The sequence below is a fragment of the Lygodium microphyllum genome, chromosome 19, assembly GCF_053477565.2.
Source record: "Lygodium microphyllum isolate KBCC chromosome 19, Lygodium_microphyllum_v1.1.10, whole genome shotgun sequence".
Taxonomy (NCBI): domain Eukaryota; kingdom Viridiplantae; phylum Streptophyta; class Polypodiopsida; order Schizaeales; family Lygodiaceae; genus Lygodium; species Lygodium microphyllum.
This window is the reverse complement of record NC_141153.1, coordinates 80,876,789-80,904,018: the sequence shown is the minus strand read 5'-3', so window position 1 is coordinate 80,904,018 and position 27,230 is coordinate 80,876,789.

Below are 27,230 nucleotides of genomic sequence, written 5' to 3'. Positions count from 1 at the left end.
ATTCTTTTGTGAAGCAATCACCTTGTGCCAAAAACCACCTCCTACTTTTTGTGTGGTAGAGGTCTTGTACAATCTCGCGAACAAGTCTCAAGAAGCTTGCCTTCGGAATGATGAGATCAAAAGAGCATTGATACCTTCTAATTTCTCTCAAGGCCACTATACCTGGCTTCCACTTGTGTTTCTTGTGGGGATGCTAAGGAGGACCCTATGAGGGCAACTTGAGGAAGGTGGATTAGGTTGAGAAGGGAGTGCATCTGAGCTAGTAGATGCTCCAAGGGGCTGAACACGATATGGGGCTCTGATCGGAAGCTTATTTGCAACTACCTTAGACATAGGCATCTTTCCTGCACAAGAGATGTGAGAACTCAATGCAAGTTTCTCCATGATTTTGACAAAAGCATGCAATGAACAAATGTGAATACAATCCAAGGGGATGTTGAATATGGGCTTCCAAGTGGAATCTTCTCTATTGCACGTCGGTGCAGCACTTGTCACCTTTCACCAATTCTTCTTTCCGTCCTTTCCTTCCACCCTCTCTGTCAAGCAATATAGGCATGGATTCTTGGTATTTGCACCATTGGAGATTCCACACATACATTTTAAAGTTTTCAAGTCTCCTGCAAGATGCCATTCAACCAAGTATTGACCATACCCTTCAACCGAGAGCATCTCACCATGTTCTTGACAATTGATGATACTTGGAATGCTTGTGTGCATAAAGAATAGCTGCAACACCTCAAATGTTTCCTTAGGAACTTCAAATTAAGTGATCCAACACACATGGCGCTCAGATTGAACACTAAAGCTCCCCGGGTTATTCTTGTCAAATTGTAAAGCTCTATTCATCAGAGTTACACTAACTCTTTTAGGCTTTACTCCTTTGACAACCTCACTTTCATCTAATTTTATAACAAACTGCAATTTACCATTACATTCCTTAACAGACATATTGTAGTACATTACCATTGCCGACTGCATCTTGTTCAAATCTAAATAGTAATTATTGAGTTTGGTGAACTTCACCTCATATGCATTTTTGGTCCCAACCTTTAGTGTTTCCACACATTGAACATGCATGGGATCTCCTATCAACTCGAAAACCTTTGTATTAAGTTGCCGTCAGGTCTCTATTAACTTTGAAGGTTGAGGAAGAGGCACGGTTCTATTTCTCTTCAGCACACGACCAAACCCAGCCTTCACACCTTTGAATATCTTTGAGTAAGTCGTTGTGCTAATGCCGGCCATATCACAAATAGATTGTGCATCCACAGCTGAGAACTCATTTGACACATCTTTTAATGTGCACTCAATCACCTTTAAATACACGATCCAACCTCACCCTCAGCTAGGTTCTCTTTTTGAGCTACCTTACATGCTTTGATACATCACTTCCACTGGCCACTATTCACAATTAACTCATTGATTGGATTCTTCTTTTGTTTGTGCTCCTATGTTAGCTTACTGTTGATCTTTCTCAAGTCTTCCAATTGTGCATTTGCCTCCTCATATGAGATACCAATGTCATGGATAGTGTCCTGCATTGAAATAATTTGATTGTTTTGTTGAATTATAGTGTCATTCAGTTGTACCACTTGTCCTACGAGCTGTTGTATATGAAGTTGATGTGCAACGATCACATCATGGCAATTTTTTATGGTTTCTTGGCAAGTTGTAAATACTTTGAATGCTTGATCATTGAGCCGCCTAGTATAACCAAGTAACCAATTTTCACCCTCGCACACATACTTCAGCAAATTTGTGATTCCTGAGAAAGTTGGAGGTCTATTGTTTAAGGGGTCAATTGGGTAGATTCTCCCATCAACCCACAAATCCACATGTTTCAATCCCATTTGCCTGTAACTCTGCAAAACTTGAAGGTTGACACTGGTACGCTAGGTTATTTTGAATAATGGGGCATATTCAATCTCTACCTCAATATGTAGCTCCTTCTTTCTTATATTCATTTTACTATTAATAGAAATGGAGAGCCTACTTGGTTGTCACAAGAGGTAGAGTGGAGACGCACAGAGAGGCACACAAAGGTGCCAAGGGAAAGGAGAGTGTAAGTAGTTCAGTCTGTTAATGAAGGTTGCATAAACACAGAGAAGAGGTCACAATAGAGCCATGAGAGAGTATAGATATGGGGGGAAATAACTTAGAGGGTAGGGATATCCAAGACTTTTTGTATTTTAGATATTTATATTTTGCCTCCAAAAACATCTCCAAAAAACACAAAATTTGACCAGTTGGTTTGTTTTTTGACCAAAATCTAGGATATAAAAAATCCCCAAAATATGTTAAAAGGAACTTCCAAAATTTCATTTTCCTTGATCTCGATTAAAAAATCAATTACGTCATATCTACTAATCATTTTGCATTGAAAACGAAGCACCACACTCCCGTAACTAACTTCTTGTTGAATATAAAATTTGGTTGAAAAAGAGTTATTGAATGAGGAGAGAAAAGGAATCTAAGTATATCTTTGTAGATAATATAAAAAAAGCAAAACGAGATTGCAAAAGTGGAGAGAGAGGAGGATTATTTTACTATTCTTCTCTCCTCTTTTCCTTGTTTTAAGGAGGAGAGAGGGGGGAGATAAAAGGCCCATTTGTGAGTTCATTTTTTTCCTAATGACCTATTAAGGGATGTGAAGTCAATGAAAAGAATGAGAAGCTTCATGAGGATAGTTGTAGGATTTGTAGTTAACCATATTCATGATTGTGACAGGATTTTGACAAGGCTAGAAGAGGTACATCTTACCCTTTCTGGAGCTAAGTCGATTTTTGGAGTAGAAGAAGTCCTAGTGGTCTGACATCTATGTGGCCCCTACAGACGTAAACCTTCACCAATCAAGATAGATTCTATCAACAAAATGCAAGAAAAATGCACAAATATTTCAGAGGTGAGAAGATTTCTTGGCGCATGTGTATTCTATCTCATATGGATACCACATTTTGCTCATGTAGCCAAAATTCTCTATCAATTATTAAGAAAAGGCCAAAGATTCTCTTAGGGGAAAGATCATACTCTCACTGTACGCAAACTAAAGAAGTTGTTAATTTCAGCCCCCACTCTCAAAAGGATTAATTATTCAAATGGTCAACCCATCATCCTTATTGTGGTCCCATTGGGATAGGATGGACTATTGGCCAAGAAGACCTTGAAGGTAACATGTATGCAATTTGTTTTGGAGCAAAGGTTCTCAATGAACATCAAAGAAGGTATGCACAAGTAAAAAGGGAATTGTGGGGAGTTGTAACAGCATTAAAGTGTGATCGTGAATACTTTATAGGTACTCCCGTAGTGGTAGAAATTGATTGTCTTCCACTCTTGGGCATGATTGCCAACTGCTCTACACCCAACATTGCTATGCTAAGATGGATTGCATAAATTAAATCTCTCAACCCCAAATTAAAGCATATTTCAGAAAAGGAAAATCCAATTGCTGACATTCTATCACGTGCAAGATATGACAATGAAGAAAGACTTATGGAAGAAGATGACACTGAAGAATCTATACCTGCTGAATTTCATTCCATGGTTGCTGAAAGTACCTTTCCAGTTGCTACATATACAAACCCAAAGCTGAATCTTGCATGTGAAGCTGATCTTTTTTATGGTATAGCAATAAGTACAGTAAGAACATGAAAAGGTACTGCTATAAATCAGCATACAACAACAAAGATCAAAGATTTATTTATGGAAGATGGGTGGTCAACTAGAAGCTAGCATGCTCATTGCATTGCTCAAGTTCTAGTTAATTTCGTTGAAGAAGATTATAAAGAAGATTCTAGCTGAAGATCGATCAATATTTGAGCATAATTGTAACAAATCTAAATTTTGTCACGTGTGAATAGGGCTTTGGGATAATTCATTTTTATTAGATTAAGGCAAATTTTTTTTAGTACTCCCTCCTTCCCCCAGCCGACTATCAAGCTGGGGGAGAGGGAGGGAAGCATGGGACACCAAGCTCCTTGTTGGAGCTTGGAACAAGGAGGATTCATGCATAATGACATGAAGGAGAGGGAGGATCCCCCTCCCCTCCCCTATTTAATCCTTGTACTACTACCGCAAGGGAAAGGAAGGAAGAAGAAAAGAATAGCCGCCATGCCACATGTTGAGTGCGAGGGGGGGAGAGCCGAATTTGGCCGCCTGCTGCAAAAGCCTGGGGGAAAGAGTACGTGGGGAGTCGACGCTGTGAGAGGGAGAGGTTGAGGCAGTCATTGCCGCCGAGGCCAAGACGGCATCATCTCTGCCATCAGCCCGCAGTCCGTCTGTCACATCACCGCCTGAGCCGCCATTGGTCCCCTCCTTACACGTGGCAAGGAAGCTTCCTGGGAGGGGAAGATTCTAAGGGGCTCCTTAAGGCCCTTTTCCCCCTAAGCCCCCTTCCCATGGATGGGACCCCCCCCTCCACCCCGTGCTTAAGCCACCTTAGCCCCCACTCCCTTTGGCCTCAAAAACCACTAACCCCCACCCCGTGCTTAAGCCACCTTAGCCCCCACTCCCCTTGGCCTCAAAAACCACTAACCCCCACCCCGTGCTTAAGCCACCTTAGCCCCCACTCCCCTTGGCCACAAAAACCACTAAACCACCCCCCCCCCCCCCCCCCCCCCCCGCCATGCTTAAATTTATAAGCCCCCTTCTTGTGTTTTTTTGAAACCCGTGTTTCACCCCCCTCGTGTCCCCTTTTTTCTTACACACCCTTTTCCCCCCTGTGCTATAAGCCCTTCACCCTTCACCTTTCCCCTTTTACCCTTTCACCCCTGGTTTTAAACCCCTAAGCCTTTACCACTCCGTGTCCCAAAACATCTCCAAGAATCCCCCTTCCTATACCTGTTACTCCCGTGCCCAAAGATCTCCCAAGGCCCCTTCATATGTTTTTTTGAAACCACACTCACACACACCCTTTTCACCGCGTATAAATCCCTATAGGTCCTTTTCTTTGGGCTTTGTAAACCTTGCCCTCCCGAAGAAATTAAGACCTTAAAGGTCTTATTACCCCCTTCTCGTGGTCAATCCCTTAACAACTCCTTGCCTTGAAAGAGAGAAGAAGAGTATTGAAGCGACGGTGGAATTCCGAAAAGGAGTATAAAGCTGCTTTCACGTTCAAAGGATTACAACTGTGATGCCGCCTAAAAAAGTCCAAGGAGTAGCTGCGGGAGGGTCATCTCCCGATATCCATGTGGATATCTCACCCCAAAACTAGGTTTTTCCTTCTTAATTTTATATCGGTTTTAATTCAATCATGCAAAATGATTTGTTAGGGATAAGATATATATTTTTTCCTAGTTATTTATGATGAAGTAATTTAGTTTAATTAAACACGCAAAATAAATAAAGTATAAACATAGTTTTCCTTCAAAAAGTATTATGCATTGAAATGAATTATGAGCAAGATTATTTACCCACTAAAGTAGTATACTTCGGTTAAGTCTAGAAGATATAAACTGCATCTTGCACTATTAACCCCTATTTCTTTTTACAACAAATCATCATGGAAAGTGCAAATCATGAAAGGATTCTTGCGATGCTTAAACTCTAGGAAGTTGTCATTGCTAAGTGCATAACTTAGCAAGGGAAAGATTACTTATTTAGCATGAGTTTGTTCGCAAAGAAAAGGGAAGATTAGTTGGATTTAACCTAACCTCAAATTGATGAAGTATAAGATTGAAAAGTCAATTGAAACATAGATAACAAATCATACGGAAGTAATCTCGAAATTACCTTCTAGAGTTAACCAAATTAAAAATGCTGCAAAATATTCGTTGGGAATGAAGTAAAATTCCAAGAAACATCTATATCTTAAATACCTGTCCACATTTCCTGAATATAGGGCCAGTAAATTGTAACTGAAAAATAAGAACTAGGGTTTATCCCTGAGAAAATAATAAAGCTAGGAAACCCTAGGTCAGCTTAAAGAAACTGAAAACGGATTGTTCCGTAACTCCATTACCGCATAGTACGATGCAGGACTTGCGCGGCAAGTATGAAGTCATATGGTCTTGTGATTGATTCACAAGAGGAAAGATTAAATACCCTCAACAAGGATGGCGGATCCTTATGCAAGTTATCTTGCAAAAGGATGTATTCTTTGATATCCTTCTAAGTAAGGAGGGTTAAAAACTGGAAACTAAAGTATCCAATGAACTTTAGGGTTGACCAAATTGGGTTAATAGAGTACGCCCTAACCCAGAATATAAAGGATCTTGCCAAGTTGCAAGGCACCCCATATCGAGTGCTAGATGCATTCAAAAGGAAGGATTCCTTCCTTAGCAGTTTGCCAACAACAAGATCGATTAATGGAAATGTTTGTGCTTGCTAGAGATTTTAGAGCATTGTTTGATTTATTAATTACAAATTAAATGAATATCTATACTTCAGGTTGAAGGCCTGAAGGGAGAGGCAGCTTCAGTTACCCTCGACTGTCTACCTGACCCTAACCAAGGGGGTTGTGACCGCGCCGGGAACGTGGACTGAACCCGCCGCGAGAGGTCTCTCCGTTGAGCGCTACTTGGAGAAGGAGGACGCTTGGGTGCCAGGGGGGCTCTGGCCATAAATCCCTCAACTTTCGAGCCCTGCACAAGAGGCTAACGTGACTCAGGATTGGATCTCGGGACCTGCATACTAGTCTACGGGTGGAAACTTGGAATAGTGATCCCTATGGATTGCTGGATAGCCTTCGGGCAGTTTATGGACAAGCCTACAGGCGGAACTCCTTGTATTTCAAAGATAAATATGATGATATGTTAATAAAGAACTTGTCTGATATTTTTTTTCTATGTCACGTAATAAGATTACGTGAAGGAATCAGTGCTTAACGGATTAATTAAAGAAGCTGATTGTTACATGTCCAATTAATGTGTTAGATAATTACATAACTAAAACAAACCAAGGAAAGTGCGGAGGATGGGCCATGGGTCCGTCCTATGGTTGGGTGGTCCCGGTTAGCCGGGAACTTTTCTCAAATCTCGAAGAACAATGGGATGATTGTCAAAGGACTTGAACAATGAAAGCATTGACCTAGAGTTATGTCTTAACCGATTTACATTGTTTTAGGGGAACGGAATGGGACTATGCCTTATGGTAGAGAGGTTGAGCTTTGCATCCCTCTCGTTTTCCATTCTCCTTGAACCAAGTGTAGCGTGAATCCGCTTCAGACCTGGCGTTTCTGTGTAAAGTAGTTCGCTTGGGTCCACACTAGTTGCTGTTAGGAAAGGACCAATTAGGAAAACCCTAATTCTGGTCGATCCTAAGTGAGAACGGATAGAATACTTCCGCTACGTGCCAGACGCAGAAAGCCCTAGATCGCAAATCCCATAACATTCCATGGGAGTGCCGGGTGGAGCTTTCTAGACATCCTTTCCAATGGACTGCTAAGACGTGTCCTGGATGATACTAGTGGACACGTTACAATAATAAAGAAGGAGGATTCTTGGACTAATGAAGAGTTCAAGCATATTAAGAGGAAATCTTATGGCTTTTTTCTTAAAGAAGGGCATCTATGGAAGCACACAAAGAAGAAGAAAGGACCGCCTATCCGAGTTTTAGGTAATAAAAGATTACAACAACAGGTAATGAAGGAATTACATGAAAGCTTGTGGGCTGGCCATAGAGGCATATGGGAAACCTTTAGTAAATTCAAAGAACAATATTGATGGAAAAACATGTATCGGGACATAGCACATTTTGTTGAAACCTGTTATGTGTTCAGATGTGTTCTATGGTCAAGCATCGAGATGGGTTACAACTGACTTATCCCTTGACTATACATTATAGATGGGTTATTGATCTTGTAACCATGCCTACAGGAATATGGAATATGCAATATTTAGTGCTTGCAAGAGAGGATCTAACCAATCAAGTTGAAGGCAAAGCCTTAACAAGAAAGACCACTCAAGTTGTTTGCCGTTTTTTACTTGAAGATGTGTTTTGCAGATATGGTTGTGTGGGTAAATGTAATATTTCCGCTACGAAATATCGAAGACCCAAAATCTCATGCAAAATCGGTTCAAAATAATCTCTCGCAATGGAAAAACCTTTGGCTAAGTGCTCCACCCTCGCGCAATAGCAAACTCCAGCTCCCTGTCGCATATAGGGAGCCGTGACTTGTAAACCACGAGCCATCGTAGGCCTCCGCGAGAACACCCCTTCATGGGGAAAAAAGATAATGAATTTATGCAAAAAAAATTATTAAAACTTCCCTCCCCTTCATCGGTTGCATGGCAAGGGAGAGGGAGTGTGAGAGGAGCTTGAGTGTGGAGTAGGAGAGCATGGGGGGAGGAGGCATGCAACTTGCCATGTGTGTGGCTATCCCCCCCTCCCCCACTTCAATCTATATGACCCCCCCCCCCCCCCCCCCCCCCCCCAACATTGAGAGGGAGGGGAAGGGAATCGTGCTGCCCGCCATCACCCTGTGGAAGCCACCGCCTGCTGCCACCGCCAGGCCTGCTGCCGCAGCCTGCTGCTATGCTCGCCGTCCTCACCACCATCATCATCATAATCATCATCGTCGTCATCCTCACCTCCATCCCAATCATCATTTTCTCTCTCCAAGTCATTTTGCCTATGACAGAAGCTTTAGAAGCTTCTATTGGAAGTTTCTAACCGCAACTGTAAGGCCCAATTCCTACGTGGAAGAGGGGATCTCAGACAGAGTGTCTTCGAAACGTGAAAGGGGGACCAAGAGAGAGTTGCTGAACTGAGATTTAATTCGTCAATGGCTCCCAAGCAAAAGACGAGAGGAGCGCATGCAGGAGCTTCCACCTCGAGTACGCGAGTGGACAATGCCCCAATTCCTAATGCCCAGGTTCCTAAAATTAATTTCGCATGAAAAGGATGCACTAGGCATGTTTAATTCTCGTAGGCAAGTTTAAACAAATTGGGAAATTTATTTGCTCATTCGATCTGCAAAAATTCATTGCATGTCGAGTATTTGCAATTGCTTTCATTTCCATGGTCAAGGGTAACTGCAAATTCTAAACGCATGATGCATAAGTAAAAAGACGGAATTGTACAAAAGCATCTTTGTTGCATCGCGCATAGGACAGGGCATATAACACATAATGCATAGTTGTGATTCACGTATAAAATAATCGTACATGCCCATAAAATGATGGCCGAATAGTTTCCATGCATGGAAAGGATTTATGTACTTTGCAAATCGCATGCGATGATAATTACATTCTAGGTTGGGTTAAGTGCTAAAGGAAGGATTAAGTCAATGTTGGACTCATGGCATTCGCTCAAGCGTGGAGTTCTTTATCAAAGTTTGAATGCATCTTCATTAAAAGTATTAAAGCTTTGACTTCATTGCATCAACGTAGGAATTATACAAGTTAGCTCTGAATGTTAAATCATTATAGTATAGGGCAAGGAAAAGAATGATCTCTAAGTTGCATAAAAGCAGAAGGTCTATGGTTTGAAGTCGCATACTCTCATGGAATGACGCATCTAGCCTATCTTCCAGTTACTTACATCTTTTAGGGGAAAGTACTTGCAAATTTAGAAGAATGTATTTGCATCCTTAAAAGAAAGATCATCTTAAATCACGGGTTGGTTGGATCAACTAAGTAATCTGCATATAGTTGAGTAGTTTACATGGAAATCATAAAGGTACGATTAGATTGCATATGGTAATCTGCATATAGTTGAGAAGTTTACATGGAAATCATAAAGGTACGATTAGATTGCATATGATGATCACCTCAAAGTGCTAGGTAGAGTCAAGTTACGTTAAAATTATGCCTAGTATCACACTTGGGTTGCCGACTTAACACTTCCAATCTTAGGGATCCTACCCACATCCACGAAATATTAGGATTATCTAATCGCTGTGAAAGAATGATCTAGGGTTCACACCCTAAGGATAAATTGACCAAATACTAGACTCCCGTATTAATTTAGGAACCCTAGGGACAAAGCGTTATCGGCCTAGGTAGAGTTAGGGTTTGGATTGGGTCAAGAGGACTCCCAAACCCTACATTTTGACCAAAGGTAATCTTGACCAAGGAATACCATGTGATGGGAGAAATAATCCCACAAGTTAGGTACGACACCTATCTCATGCCACAAGTTGCAATGTCGCATGGTTGTGTATCTAAATCACAAAATAGTATTGCCATTCCTTAGAACAAGTTTGGCGAGTTCTAAGTACAAGTCTAATTTTCTAGAGGATGAGTAGTCATCCTGCTACATCACCCTTTCTTGGGGCATATTTGCCAAGTTAGAAAAATTATGAATTTCCTAGCAAGCAATTGACCAATCAAGAGAGGAAAATGAGGTTGTCCAGGATTTATTGACCATAATATATGGAAGCCTAAGGTATTGACAATTAGGGTCAACAAGGTATAAACCCTAACCCAAGGATAAAAGGTAAACAAGTAACTTAGCTTATGAAACCCTTGGGATCTTGCCAAGTTGCAATTGATCCCTTGGATCAAATGCTGGATGTATTCGGAGAAAAGGATTCACACCTTACCAGTTGGCCATATAAAGGACCACTAGAGTGCTTGTGTTTGTACAATTAGGAGCACTATTTGTACTTCTTTGTTCAAGGAACTAATGTTCGAAAAATAACTAATGCTTCAGGTTGAAAGCCTAGAGGGAGAGGCAGAACCAGCTACCTCCGACTGTCTGCCTGACCCTATCCAAGGGGGTTGTTAGCCGCGCCAATGACGTGGACTGAACCCGTCGTGAGAGGTCTCTCCATGGGTGCTATTTCGAGCATACTTGGGTGCCAGGAGAGGCTCTGTCCGTAAGTCCCTTGCCTCCGAATCCTGCACAAGAGGCCGACGTGACTCGAGATGGGATCTCGAGGCCCGCATACTAGTCAACGGGTGGAAACTTGGAATAGCGATCCCTGAGGATTGCTGGATTAGCCTTCGGGTAGATTATATGATGTATTCCAAAGACTGATAAATAAATATCAAATGTTGAAAAGGAACTTGTTTGATATTTTTTTTCTATGTTAGTGCCTAAGTCACGTAAAGGAACTAGTGATTAATTGGTTATTTAAAGAAGATGTTTTTGCTTGTCAAACTAAATGTGGTAGGTAATTAGATAACTAAAGAAACCCAAGAAAAGTGCGGTGGATGTGACCTTGGGTTCGTCCTACGAAAGAGTTGTCTCGGTTGGCCGGGAACTTTTCTCAAAGGAATTGACAACGGGATAACAATGACTTAGAATCTAGAGTGCTAGAGTCTCGATTTATACTGTTTTAGGAGGAACGGAATGGGACTATGCCTTACAGGCAGAGAGGTCGAGCTTCGCATCCCTCTCGTTTCCCATTCTCCTTGAACCAAGTGTAGTATAAATCCACTTAGACCTTGATGTTTCTGCGTAAAGTAGTTCACGCTAGCTACCTTCTAGGAATTTGACCATTAGGGAAATCCTGATTTAGGTCAGTCCTAAGTGGGAATGGCTAGAATGCTTCCGCTTCATGGCAGATCGAGAAGACCTAGATCGCAAACCCCATGACATTCCTTGGGAGTGCCGGGCGGCGCTTTCTAGACTCTCTTCCTGATGGGCTGCTAAGACCTGTCCTACAAGTGGACAGGGGGACACATTATAGTTGGTATCAGAGTGAACCAATGGAATCTAATATTTACAGGAAAACTTAATGATGGAAAATAGAGTAATATTGTCGCTAAGAACATTTCCTTACTTACTTATCAATGCTGGCCTGCAGAGTCGCGAAGCATGGAACAAATTCTTGGTGTTCCAGGTTATGTTTATGACAGTAATGCATGCTTTGGATTATCGACGAAGGCTAGGTATGATGAATATCCTAGACCGCATCTATAATCCTTCACCCCTATACATGGAACGGAGATGGACAGGTGAATGAGGAATTTATTACATAGATGCCCACCGACTTGCATACCTTCAGACCAACTTGAAGAGAATCAAGTGGATGGAGGACTTAAAGATCGTGAAGCTGTTCATCTTTGTTGAGGCTCACGCAAATGCGACCCTACATATCGGCGATTGAAAGGTTAAGCAGAACAAGTATGTATACGAGGAAGTGACTCGAATAATCCCTGCCGACAGAATCAATGTGTTAGGACGTTATGAGAAAAACGGGTATCAAAGGAAAGGATACCCCAAGCTTCCTATGACCTATTGATTCCTGAAAATCCATGTCCCTATTCCATATTATTACCCAGTTCCCGTAGCTAAATGTAACACAATCTTATTCTCCCAAAATTGATGTGCCAATCCGCTTGTTCTACATTTCCAAAATAATTGTACTCAGAAGGGCTATGCCCATATGAATGAAATAGACTTTTTATCAATGACTGTCTTGGTTATAAGTGTTGGTAAAGGAGTCAAGTGATTAGGTCACTTGGCTAAAGCTGAACTGGGCTTATTAATGTAATGTGAGAAACATTTAGCAAGTAATTAACGTAAAGAATCTTATTGCCTAGGCACAATCTCAAGTGCAGATTCCTAGTCCGACCCCTACACCAAGTACAGCTGTAATTCAAGAGAAGAAGTTTCTTCTCAAACAAATCAAGCCACCAGAATTCAATGGTAAGACTGATGCTGAGGTCTGGATCGAATCCATGGAGGATTATTTCGAAGCAGTAGGTATTGCACCTGCTAACCAAGCGATGCTTGCTAACATCGGCAAAGCAAGACTTTGGTGGAAGCAATGGTGTAGGGATCTCGGAAGGGTCAGTTACTTGGGAGAAGCTTAAAAGAGATGTGTGAGGGAGATATCTGCCACCTGCCTACCGCATGCAGAAGATGAATGAATTCTATGAATTAAAGTAGCTTGGACTATCCCTAGATGCATACTATTCAAAGTTTGTCTCTCTTTTAAAGTACGCGCCACAAATGGATATGACACAACAGGTGTCAAAGTTTTGTGCCGGATTAAACCCACCCATAAACACCTGCCTGGAATCAATGCACCCAACGGACCTTCAAGACGTGCTCATTCAAGCTGCACCTATAATACAGGAGGTGTAGACCAAGCCAAGAAATAACAGGACTTGGTCTTACAGGGATCAGAACAAGGGAGTGTATAGGTCTCCATCTAAGAGGGCGCATGGCCAAAATCAAGACCAAAGGAAGAAAGTTAGGGTGAATGTTGTTAACAATTTCATTCCTACACAAGGTAATGGCCGCAATCTCTGTTGCTTCCATTGCAACGAGCCTAGTCACTTTATGTTGAGAGAGAGAGAGAGTACGAGAGAGATACACAAGACATGCTCCCAAAGAATGATTCATATTGATGTAGAGTTAGTATATATAGGTGAGACCCAAGTCAAGTGAGAGATGATATATATATTTGTAACATCCCCATTCAAAAAAAGGTCTCTGGCTGCGAGTGAAAAAACCCTTGGGGAGAACAAGGGAAAAACCCGAGCCCCTACACATACCTATGATACAAAAATGATTTACTATAAAGTTTTCTTGAATACAATGATACATGCCTCAATCAGTGAGATAAGAACTTGGAACAATACCAAGTGCATGTCTTAATGAACTAAAGCGAGCTTCACTAAGAGAGTTTGTGAAGATGTCTGCAACCATTTGATCACTGGGACAATGCTCCACCATAATGGAACCTTTCTTGATTTCATGTCGAACATAATGATAATGAATAGCAATATACTTTGATTTACTATGTTATATATAGTCTTTGGTAAGACTAATAGAACTTTGGTTATCTCATCGAAGAGGTGTACTAGATGATGAAGGATGTCCCAAATCTGCAAGTAGTTATCGAAGCCAAACTAGCTCGCGAGCTGCTAATGATGCAGCAACATATTCGGTCTCAGTTGTAGAAACCGCAACACATCGTTGTTTCTTACTGGACCAAGAAACCAAACATCCATTTACAAAGAAACAATTCCCACTTGTAGATCACATGGATAAGTGTGAACTTGCCCAATCAGCATCTGTATATCCAATAAGGTCAAGAGAAGTTGAAGAAGATAAAGAAGAATCCTCTCGACGACGATAAATAAGACCAAATTCCTTAGTACCCTTGAGGTACTTAAGAATACGTTTTGCAGCACTCCAATGAATAGTGGAAGGGGAAGAAAGATATTGTCCCAAAAAATTAGCTATAAATAAAATATCTGGTCTTGTGTTTAAACCAATAAATTGAAGACAACCAACAAGATTAGCAAAAAGTTGATGAATGGCTGATTCTTCATTGTGTGTTGTAGATGTACCCTTGGTGGAGCTCGAAAGAATGGGAGTGTTGGCAGAGTGTGCATTTGTCAACCCAAACTTCTTAACAATATCATTAATAAACTTTGTCTGGCGAAGAAGAAGAATGCCTTGTTGTCGGTGTCGTTGAACTTGAATACCCAAACAAGAATGTATCTCACCAAGATCCACCATTTCAAATGCAGTCGATAAAAGCTTCTTCATAGCATCCAAGAAAGCAATATTATTTGACACAAGAATAGTATCATCAACATATAGAGCAAGAATAATAAAAAATTTGTCCTCCCTTTTGATGTAAAGATTTGGGTCAGCAAAACATGCAACAAAACCTTTAGATGTGAGGAACTGATCAATCTTAATATACCAAGCACGAGAGGCTTGCTTCAATCCATATAATGCACCATGAAGCTGGCATACAAGATGCTCATTTCCTGCAATCATAAAACCTTAAGGTTGCTCCATATAGATTTCTTCTTCAAGATCTCCATTCAGAAAAGCCATTTTAACATCCATTTGGTGAATTTCTAGATCAAATAGTGTTGTAAAAGCTAAAATCATACGAAGAGTTGTGGAGCGCACAACGGGAGAAAATGTTTCTTGATAATCTACTCCTGCAATCTGCGAGTAACCTTTTGCAACAAGTCATGCTTTGAACTTATCAAACGAGCCATCAGCTTTGGTCTTGGTTTTATAAACCCATTTACATTTGATAGGAACACGATTTGGGGGGAGTTCAGTAAGAATCCATGTACCTTTGGAGATTAAAGAATCGTACTCAACTTGCATAGCTTCTTGCCATTGATCCCTTTGAGACGAATTGATAGCTTCCATATACGATATTGGATCCTCTTGGACAGACATAGCATCATCAAAGACATCATATTCAATAGAATAGAATCCATGCTCTATCTCAATAGGAAGATCGACATAGATCTCCAAATTTTCATCAATCTTCTTTGGAGGTGAAAGAGGTTTATGATCATCAGAATTAGTAGACTCACAAAGCAACTAAGGAAATGCACTAAGCAAAGACTATGTATCATTTGAAACATCTGACGACCATATGCCACCCATAGTCTTCTCATCAAATATAGCATCACGACTAATGATAACCTTTTGAGTAGAAGGATCATAAAATTTGTAACCTTTGGAATGATCTGAATAACCAAGAAAAATAACCTTTAAACCTGGAGGATCCAACTTATGTTGAGTGTCCTTGGGCACATGAATATAAGCAATGCAGTCAAATGTGCGAAAGTGAGAGACTGAAGGTGTCTTCCCTGTCTAGATTGTTATAGGAATTTTACCAACAGGTGCAGTTGTTGGAAGATGATTTTGAATAAAAATGGCTATTAGAAGTGCTTCAGTCCAAAACTTTTGAGACAAACCAGAGTGTATAAGCATGCAACGTATAGCATTAAGAATAGTGCGATTTTTGCGCTTAGCAACACCATTTTGCTGAGGAGAATAAGGAACTGTAAACTCATGATGAATACCTTGATCCTTATAAAAGTCATCAAATAGATTGGATACATATTCACCGCCATTGTCACTGCGAAGCGTCTTTATAGAGAATCTAGTTTGAAGCTCCACACTTATCTTGTATTGTTTAAATATAGATAAAGCCTCAGACTTATGTCAAAGAAGATAGACATGTGTGTACCTTGAGAAATCATCAATGAAAGTTATAAAATATCGATATTGAGACTTTGAGATAGGAAAAGGACCGCAAATATCGGTATGAACCAAATCCAAGAGAGCACAGGAATGTGATGAAGTAGAAGTGTGGAAAGGCGAATGATGGTGTTTTCCAAGTGTACAGTACTCACATATTCCCATACGTGGATAAGATTTAAGATCCATACCTTGCACAAGACCATGACGATGAAGATCAAGAATTTTGGCAAATTTGGAGTGTGCAAATTGTTGATGCCATAATTTGCAATCTGCATCTCCAGGGGCAGTAACAACATTTGCAATGGTATCGTTCAATGATAGCTCAAATAGATTACCATGTCGAGGAGCCACTGCTATAGTATGTCCATCTTTCTCTATACAACATTGATTATGATCAAAGCCAATAAACAAACCAAGATCAAATAGACGAGCAATAGAAAGAAGATTTCTTTGCAAATCTGGAATATGAAGAACTCCTCTTAATATTCTAGTGGATGAAACAGTCCCCAGATATAAATCACCCACTCCTTTGACTTGACAAATCGTATCATTTGCAAGGTAAACAAACTTCTTGACAGGAAGAGAATGATAATTGTGAAGCCACTGCGATTGGTATGACATGTTTCCAGTGGCACCTGAATCAACGATGAATAGAGAACCATCATGAACATGAAGTACCTTTTCTGGAGAGATATCATGATGGACGAAATTGAGCTCCTGATGAGTATGATCATCATCAGTTGTAGTTTGTTGAACAATATAAGCTCGAGAACATTCTTCATCATATCTGCATTTATAACAACGACGAGATGGATGATCTGTATGTGCACAATAATCACAAGGAGGAAAACTTTTGGATGAGCGAGGTTGCTTTGTAGTAACTCCATGCTCCTCATCATATTGATGTGCCTAGCAATCAGAAGCCACATGGCCTTTCTTATCACAATAAGAACAATGTTTGTTAGGATAAGCAAGATGAGAAGATTTACTACCTTGATTGGAGCACCCACCCTGCTGAAAACGTGAAGCATGACGCTTGTGAGCAACAAAAGCAGCATCAAAATCCCTTTGTTCGCGAGTGATCAAAACAGCATCAAAATTTTCCAAATGATGCTCATGACATTGAGAATATTCAATAAGAGATATACATGCTTTGTCAAAGTGGATATCATCCTTGTTAGACAAAATAGTGATGATATTGTCATATAAAGGATCTTTGATGGTATGAAGAAGTTGAGTAACAATCTAATTTTTAGCAACAGGAGTGGCGGCAGAACCAAGCTGATTGATAATGTTTTTAAAAGCTTCGATATGAGAGTGCATAGAAGTACCAACCTTATATTGAAGATTCTTCAAACAAGTTTGGAGATATAAAATTTCGGTGACTGATTTCTTCTCAAGCGTTGAGATAAGATACTCCCAAACAGCATGAGAGGTTTCCAGATGAAAGACATCCAACATAAGTGAGTCAGGAAGTGCGGACAATATATAATGATGAGCCGCTTTGTCACAAAGAATCCAATCAATATGATCAATTTTCCATTGTTCAAATAACGGGCCATCAGTAATCACAAAATTGTTATTCATCACATCAATAGGTTGAACTGGGAAAGACAGGTCGCCCAAAACAATATCAAATAATTTGTCACCTTCAAGAATTAGCATCATCTTTTCTTTCCACCCAAGAAAGCCTTGTCCTTGGAAGAAGGGAACCGAACGTTGGCCAGACGGATATCTGTTAACAAGTACGCAATTGGCCATGCCTGTATGTCGAGAGAAACTAAATAAGATGAGATCGCAGAATCTGCAAACCATGATCAAGACGAGCGTAGTTGAGACGCATGACAATCAAAATAGGGAGATGCACATAAGAACGACAAAAAGTATTGAGTGACTAAAAAGAAAGCCCAAAATAGAGAGACGTAACGTGCAAGATGAGATGACGCGTATAAGAAAAGTGCTATTTTGGTCGAGCAAAGAACGTGAACGATAATAAAACACCGCTAAAAATAGCAAGATGTTTGCTTGTCGTAATCAACGTCATTAACAAAGATGAGCTATTAACGAGCTGTAACTGGGAATTAACAAACTGTAATTAGAATTACGGTTTTAAATAAAGAATCGTAGATTTGAGCAAAATTGTTGTCTTGAATCCTGAACTGTCATAAATTTTGATCCAGAACTCCGATTGACAAGCACTTTTGAAAAAATTAACTAATACTTCTAATTTGAACAAGTTCATGTATCAAATCATCACTTGTGCAAAGAATTCAATCAAGTATAAACAACTTATCTTCCTTGTTGTTGCTACGCATCTATAGCTCTGATACTATTAACCCGAACACAAAGAAAGCAAAAGGAAAGGAAAAAGACGCAGGACAAAGGCGAAAAAAAGGTAGCCCACTGAAGAAAGAAGAGGAGAAAAGGCCAAAAGCACAAGGGCAACCTTAAAAGTCCAAGGCAAATGCAAAAGGGGAAAGGCGCATTTTAAAATAAAAAGGCGGACCCTCAAATCTTGTAAAAGAGCGCCGGGTTCTCACCCGTGCAATTTGTAAATGTAGACGGGCGGTGGAAAGGAATCTAGGAAGATAGAAGGACAATGGGAAAAAGGGCCTAGGCTACGGCCGGCCATGTAAAAAAGAGGAAAAGGGGATGACCGCCCAAAAGGGATTTAGGGTTTTGTATATAAAGTTGAAAAGTGAATGAGAAGCTCACTCTTGTGTGTGGCCAAAGCTTCTTCTTCTTCTTCTCTTGTTTCTTGCCTTCTTGCTTGTGCTTGAGAGAGGGATTGAGAGAGTGTGAGGGAGTGATTGTGTGAGAGTGAGGAATCTTGGAGAATAAGCTCTCCATCTTCTCTCTTCATCTTCCCCTCCTCTCTTCTCTTCTCTTGTCTCGCGTGTGGCTATGGAGGATGAAGCTCATGGGAGAGGGATTGAGGTTGCTTGAGCTTGCCTCAAGGATCGTGGAGCTACCAATGTGCAAGAAAGAGGAGGGTACTCGATCGAGCATCAAGGTAAGCTCACTACACCCGTAAGGTAGGCATTGGGCGTCGGCTATGTGAGAGGTAGCCATGGCCGCTCGGTTCGAAACACTTGAGCAATAAGTGGTCCGTAGGTCTCGGGGTAGAGCTTTAGCTCCCCGTCATTTTGGTTCCATTGCCGAGACCGACGGAATTGAGCCTTGAGCGCCACGCGCATCAAATCGAGCATAGAAGTAGGGTTTGCAGCCCGAACCAATGCTTGAGATAGCTAGGAGATTTAGGAGGTTTTAATCCGTGAAACAAGTAAGTGTTTTGGTTTGTTGGAAGCATTAGTGTAGGACTACCATTCTGCATCTCTGTTTTGCATTTTGGCTGCACTAGATTAAGGTTAGATTAGATTAAGAAAAGAGAAAACAGAGGTTTTGGCTGCTGCTGGAAACAGGGAAACAGGGAAAAACAGGGAAAAGGGAACTGGCTTTAAGGTTTTGCAGTGCTAGGAAAGGACCTTAAGAGGCTTGGGAGGCCAGGACAAACCTCATTTCATTGGTCAGTCTTGTGAGAGAGAGAGAGAGAGAGAGAGCTTCTGGTTGCCAGGAAGAGGGAGCACTATCACGATTCTGGGTGCCATCAATTTGTGCTACTCCAGGTGAGTCTGGTGCTTCTTAGTAGTGCCCTAATCAGATCTGGAAAGTCTCTTGTGAGTGTGTGTAGCAGGCGTCAAGTGGGATCAAAACGTGTCGGAATCGCGCATGTCGCCAGACGCAGTCGGACCAATGGTCCGATTCCCAGAATCGGACCACCACAATCGAACCACCAGAGTCGGACCACCCAAGTCTTGGAGTCAGACTCCGACTCGAAGAATCGGACCGTCCGACTAAGGGAGTCGGACTGCGTGCTAATCGGACCATCCAACATTCAGATCAGACAAACCATTTTAGAATCGGATCCCACTATCGGATTGAATAGTCCAATCGGATGTGCCACGTGGCACTCAAACCATGCTGTCCGACTACAAGACTTGGACCACTCTGTCCGACTGCAAGAATCAGACTAGCCTTTTGTCCGAATCTGGGAATCGGACCATCCTGCGAGAAGGAAAAATAAGAATCTTTAGTTGACCCTGCCACAGACCTGACCCCCAGGACACAACCCTGAACACCCCCAAGACCCAGTTTGACCATTAGAACCTCAAAGACTAATCGAACTTAGAGCAGAATAGAAAACACAGCACAGACCTTCAAAAAGACCATAGAATAGCTGGGAACCAAGCTTAGAACTCAAATCAGGCTAAGAATGTGGAGAGAAACAGAGTGGAGTTTGCATTAAATGCTTTCTGCATCAGCACTTCACTCTTATGTTCCACTAAGTTTGCACTGCAAGAAAAGAGAAAAGCCTGGTTTCGCACCAAGCACCACGAAAGTACTAAGCATCACGTGTGAATAAGGATTGCAGCTGCTTTCAAATAACAAGGAACACATTTGGATATCTAATAACATTAAGGAACCCACTAGTAGGAGAAGACCCCAAGACTTAGACAGGTGCCTGACTGCCCTACTAGTGGGACCTAGAGAAGACACGAAGACACGAAAAGCAACAATATAGAGGATTGGATGCTGCGGGAGCTGCTTGGATTTATTAACAACCTTGTGGAGCTGGAAGCAGAAACAATGTCGGGATCAAGAGGCGAACAAGGAGAGGACCAATTAGACGTAGGAGAATTTCCAACCTCAGTCCAAGAACTAGTCCACAACTATGATCTACTCACTAGGACCATGATCTAGGGCAGACCTGTATAGGAAGTGGTAGCAAACCTGGAAGAAGAGAGAAGAGCAATCAAGAGAGCGCTAGAAGGCATAATTGCCTACAATCATGAGCAAAGGGCTAGAAGGCTACAGCAAGACGTAGATATGTACAAGGCTAGACGAGTGCTAGACCTAGCTGAAGCAGCCAAATTTGGACTGAATGTAGAGAGGGAACGGGCAGCAGAGGCTGACATGACATTGAGAAAACTGGTAGCAAAGCGACTCTTGGACAATATGTCCGTTGAACAGAGTGCTACTGCCCTAGCCACCGCGCTACTATCGGGATTGGGAGTCATGCAAGGGGCTAAAGGGCAGGCTAGAATCCCCATCGTAGCAAAACAACTAGCTAGATACGAACCTAGCAGTGACCCGTACAGCTTCACGGAGCAGTTCGAGCAAGTATGTGAGGCAAACGGTCTTACTGATCCTGCGCAGCGAGCTCAAGCTTTGTTCGCCTTAAGGGCCTCTTCATCAAGAGGTTTTCGAAGGCAGGGTATTCAGATAACCTCATCGTTAGGTTGATGAACATCAGTCAAAGGGAGAAGGAAGACGTTAGGGATTACGTCACTCAGGTACGTAGCCTCTACAAGAGAATCCCTGCCAATGAGCGACCTACCGAGAGGGCAGTGTCTACAGTGTTCATGAACGGGATTCGGAGTGAGGAGCTCTACAAGGCTTTGGCTAGTAACTCCACCTTGCAATGAGACATGCTAGCTAGAGTTTTCGAGGAGGCAATATGCGTAGATGATCAACTCAGGGAACGCAGCATGAGGACCACCAACCGAGAGAGTGCAAGCCAGAGGGACCTTGAGAGATCAACTACTTCGGGGTAAAAAGCAATTGCTAGTGTGCACGATAAGGGAAAGAGTGTACCACGACCAAGGAATGGCAGAAATGAGAATGGAGATTGCACGATTGCAAGAGCTGGTAAGGAAGCCTGTGAGATCGCATGTACAATGTATATATTGTGGCGGCAATCACCTCCCAGTTGAGTGCCAAGATCCTAGATCTCGGACGTGCTCAAATTGCGGTAGATTCAGGCATTATGCAGTGCATTGCAGAATGCCGAGGAGATTCCCATACGCGGAGCAGTACAACCCTCCATACTTAGGTAATAGGCCACCCAATTTCTTTGGGAGGGGAGCCCAGTTAGCTCTCCCAGCACCGACTGACTCAAGACTTGTCGTACCTAGGCTGGAGATGAGCCCAACTGGTATACCCAGACCTCAGGGCCTTTTGTAACCCACCCATCTAGCGATACTCCTGTTCACTTTGTGGAGGAGCCTAATGAGGAAGAAACATATGTCAACCCGTACATATGCTATGATGAGGAGGGCAACCTAGTCCTGATGGACTATCGGCCAGTGCCGGTGATGGCTTTAGGAAGAGGAAGAGGCAGAGGCTTTGGAGGGCCAAGCCAAGATCCAGTCACATGCTCCACCTAGGCCACATTTCATCACGCTGCCCAGAACGAGAACAAGCTAACAAGGACAAAGCAGATCTCTGATGCACAGAGTGTGGAATCACACTTCTCTTTCCTGGCTGTCCTAGGCGGAAGCCATCAATCAGCTCTACCAACATGCCATCGATGCCTTTGGGGCTTTTTGGAGTGGAAACTTTTGACAGTAAGGATGCACCCATCCCACTACATGTTATGACGCGAGCTCAAACAAAACAGGCAGGCATCTCTTTGCCAGGGCCAAGTAACCTTGATGCAACCTCAATAGGAAAGAAAAGCCGGAGGAGATAGAAAAAGAGAACTGATGCAAAGATAACCCTTAAAACCGAGGAAGTGACTACGTTAGTAATGGGAAAGAGGGATATCCTTAAGACCTCAGCTCCTAAGACAGCCAAGCTAGGGAGTGCCAAGGTAGGGGAATATCCCCATTCCAAACGGCAGCTCGAGGCTATAGCTAAGGTCAAGGAGTGGGTCAAGGATTCCCAAAAGCACCTCAAGGATGCTAAACCCATATTAAAAGATCCTATTTTGATGATTTCTCCAGCGTGAGCACACCAGTCTCACCTTCAAAACCACAAGTTGCGAGCATACCTGCACCACTGGGGGCAACTTAGCAGCAAAGGCCAAGGGGAAACTTGCCAAGGCAGACAGAATGCATGGCCTAGAAATGCTAGCCTCATGGGAAGACAAGAGCCCAGTAGCCTCCTCACAACCTTGTTGTCTACTCTAGTAACTCTAAGCTTGGAAGACCTGCTTAGGCAGAATCATTCCTTATGGCAGGAGTTAAAGGACTTGATGGAGGGACACACAAGACTTGCGGGTGCTGATCCGCAAGATCATGATGTGGTTACACAGATCCCAAGTCTAACTCTACACTCAACTCCTAAGTCTTTGCACATCAATGCTTTTTGGGAAGGCACTGAAATGCATGCAGTTTTACCTGTCCTAGCGTTAGGAGATATGATGCGAAAAGGAGTTGTAGACACAGACGCAGGTGTTAGTGTACTAAGCCATGCAGCCTTAGAGGCATGGGGAAACCCTCCTGTAGAGATTGCCAGGTTTAACGTCACGTTAGCAAATGGAATGAAGGTAAGACCATTCGGGGTCTTAAAGAATTGACCAGTAAAGATTGCCAGTGTGCAGTTTTCTGTAAACTTCATTGTCATGAAGGGAGTGGATTACGACATACTATTAGGCTGACCTTGGATGAGGAATGCGCGTGTCATTGAGGACTAGGGCAATGGTTTGATTTTCCTAGGAAACAGAACTAGTGCAGTAAGGGTAGAGATGGACACTTGGAAGACAACCCCTATTGACCTAGATGCCATCTCAGCTATGCTGAAAGGCGATACTCAAATGACCAAACCCTATGGATCACTCACTAAATATATTCCTTGCCCTAAGGATGAGAGGGATTGGATGCACGTTTTGGCAACCATTGACCTGCCATTCTCGGATGAGGAAGAACTATATCGGCAGACTACTAAAGCTGCAAACATGCCAATGGAGGAGCCAATTGTGCCACTCTGCATGATGGCAAGAAGCTCACTCAACCCAGGAAAACAAGCCTTGTTCTATATCCCCAACAACAAACTAGATCTTTAGGAAATCGTAGAGTATTTGACCAATAAACTGGAAGGCAACTTGGCTGCTAACTTAAAACCTCTACATGATCTATTAGCTAAGCCAAAATGGAAATGGACCAAGATCCACGACCTAAATTTGTTATATAACCGGGCTTTAGTTACTGATGACAAGGAGACAAGAGAGGAAAGCTTAGGTGATGATGAGCAGTCAGAAGGTCAGGACTCTGATGACGAGGAGTATGAGGACTGTCGCTCTACGGGAGAGGAGAGTGAAGAAGAGATAGATACAATAGAGTACGACACAGAAGGAAAAGTGATAGAACAAATCAGGGCAGACTCGAGGCCTAGGAGAGGAAGGACCAGTCAGAATGAAAAAGGAGTCATGCGAATGGAGTGTGACAGATCCTGGCTAGAACACATAGAAGCCGTGGATTAAAAGTAAGCCGAAGTGGCATGACCATGGGTAATCCTAGTGCTCAAGACGGATGCACCTACTGAACTACGACCCCCTGGGGAAACACCTTCCTCAAGTGAGGGATGCGAGTTTAACTCTGAGTCAGAAGTCAGTACTGAGAGTGATCCCGAGATACCACAACCTTCTAAAGTCAAACGCACCAAGGGAGACTTGCCAGTCCACCTAAGGCGTAGGAGGCTAAAGGAGGAGGCCAGGAAGCAAGCAAAAGACTCAGAAGTAGAAAGGCAAAAGAAACTGCTGGATCTACCCAAACGGTTTACAAAATTTAAAAAGGGTGACAGAGTGGTGATTCTGCTAGGTGCAAAAAGACAAGGCCAAACTAGTGAACCGATCGAGGGACCCGCCAAAGTCAAGGAAGTTAACTTGGCTGGGGAAGGTGAAAAGCCAAGGCCTATATTCATTGCAGATGACTTCACTAAGGATGAGGAGACCAAACTTGTTGCACTTTTGCAAGAGTACATTGACATATTTGCCTGGACAGACAAACTTAAGGGAGTCGACCCTAGGGTTGTGACTCATAATATCCCAATGGTCCCTGATGCAGTGCCAACGAAACAACGACCTTACCCCATGAATCCCAAACATGCCCATGCAATAAAAGAGGAGATTGATAAACTCATGAGGGCAGGATTCATATATGAGATCGAGCACACGGACTGGGTATCACCTATCGTGATTGTCATGAAGAAAAATGGAAAAATCCGAGTGTGCATGAACTACAAGAAAGTGAATGCTGCTACAAGGAGGGATAACTATTCTTTACCTTACACCGAGCACATGCTTGAGAGGGTAGCAGGTAAAGAAGCCTACAGTTTTCTGGATGGTTTCTCGGGCTATAATCAAGTGCAAGTGCACCACGACGATAGTCACAAGACTGCATTTGCCACGGAATGGGGTGTATTCGCCTACATTGTCATGCCTTTTGGGCTGATGAACGCACCTGCGACTTTTCAACGCCTAATGTGCACTATCTTTAAGGGCATGCTTAGGCGCGAACTGGAAGTGTTTGTAGACAACTTATGCATACACTCTAGTTGGGCCGAACACTTAGAGAAATTGAGAGCTGTCTTTGAAAGGTGTAGGTTGTACCACCTCTCGTTGAACCCCTTAAAGTGCTAGTTTTGGGTGAAACACGGATGCATCTTAGGGCACGTAGTGTCAAGGAACGGCATTGCCATTGACTTTTCTAAAGTTAGAGTCATTGTTGACTTACCGCCACCCAATAACTACAAGGGAGTTGAGTGCTTCTTAGGACACACTGGATATTATCGACGCTTTGTACTAAATTATGCACTAATTGCTAGACCATTGTACAAGCTGTTGATAGTGTTCGAGTGGACTGAGGAATGCCAGCGCGCATATGAGGAGTTGAAAAAGGCTCTTACTACTGCACCAATCTTAGGAGCCCCAGACTAGAAGATAACGTTTCATGTACACATAGACGCCTCTAAGTTCGCTATTGGAGCCGTGCTATGCCATCCTAGTGAACATAACTTAGATTACCCGGTGAGTTTTGCCAGCAGGCAGCTCACAAAGACCGAGATGAACTATTCCACGACAGAAAGGGAGGCGTTGGCCATGGTATTTGCGGTAAAGAAATTTAGGCATTACCTATTGGCCACTCCCTTTGTCTTCTTTGTTGACCATCAAGCCTTGCTATATCTTGTGAACAAGCCTTGCGCTACGGGATGCATAGCTAGATGGTTGCTCCTTCTACTAGAGTTTGACTTCTCTGTGGTTGTACGCAAAGGAAAGCAGCATTACATGGCTGACCACATGTCCCACATACCCACAAGAGAAGCCGCTGGACAAGGTATACTTGACGATTTACCGGATGCTCATCTCTTTAACCTGTCTAGTGAGAGAGAATTGTTTAAAGTTGATCTGACGCCGTACTCAGCTAATGACATAGTGCAACTGCTAAAGAGCGGACTACCTGAGAGACCCATTGAGAAGGCCAGGCTGAGAAGACTTATCCTGAAAATTCAACCATACCAACTGATAGCCGACCAACTCTACAAGTTGGGACAAGACGGTTTATTGCATAGATGCGTATATGAGCACGAGATGCACGATGCATTGAAAGAAGCACATGGCAGAATCGCTGGAGGACACTTTAGCGGGGACACAATAGTCCGAAAGGTGCTACAATCCCAACTATGGTGGCCCACCCTTTTCCGCGATGCAGCTAAATTCATAAAGCACTGCGATGAGTGCCAAAGGACCAAAGTGCCTGTGCGGAAAGACAAGATGGAATTGACCCCTGTCATAGCCCAACAACCCTTTGAAAAATGGGGCATCGATTTTATTGAACCTATCAGTCCTGCGGCACAATATTCCCAAGCTCGCTAAATCATAGTGGCAACCGATTATCTAACAAAGTGGGTAGAGGCACGAGCCACGAGGAAGAATGATGCTAGAACCACTACAAAGTTCTTGTGGGAGTAGGTCATTTCACGGTTTGGCTATCCAATCGAACTTGTAAGCAACAAGGCACGCACTTCATTAATGAGGTGATTTCCCACCTGCTCTCTACCTTCCTAATAATTCATCGAAAGTCCTCTCCCTATTACCCTCAGGCTAATGGCCAAGCCGAATCCACGAATAAAATCTTAGTCGGCGTGCTTACAAAGGTAGTGTCTACTTCAAGAAGTGACTGGGACAACAAGCTAATGGCGGCCTTGTGAGCCTATCGCACAGCTTATAAAATGGCTGTAGGAGAGATGCCTTTTAGACTGACGTACGAAACTGAAGCCATTTTACCCTTAGAATTCTTCATCCCTAGCTTAAGGATAGCAGTCTAGGAGCATTGGGAGGGAAGAGAGGCTTGGACCAATCGCTTAGTGAAGTTAGAGTGCCTAACGGAGACCCGACTCCTTGCCGCTCACTCTCTGATTTGTGAGAAGGCTCGACGAAAGATGTGGTTTGACAAGCATGTCAAACAGCGAGACTTTGAACAAGGGGACCTTATTCTGCTATACTCTGTAAAAGAACATAAACAGAAGATGAAGTTTCGAGGGCTAGGGCCTTTCAGAGTACGCATGATTGGTAGAATAGGGAAGGT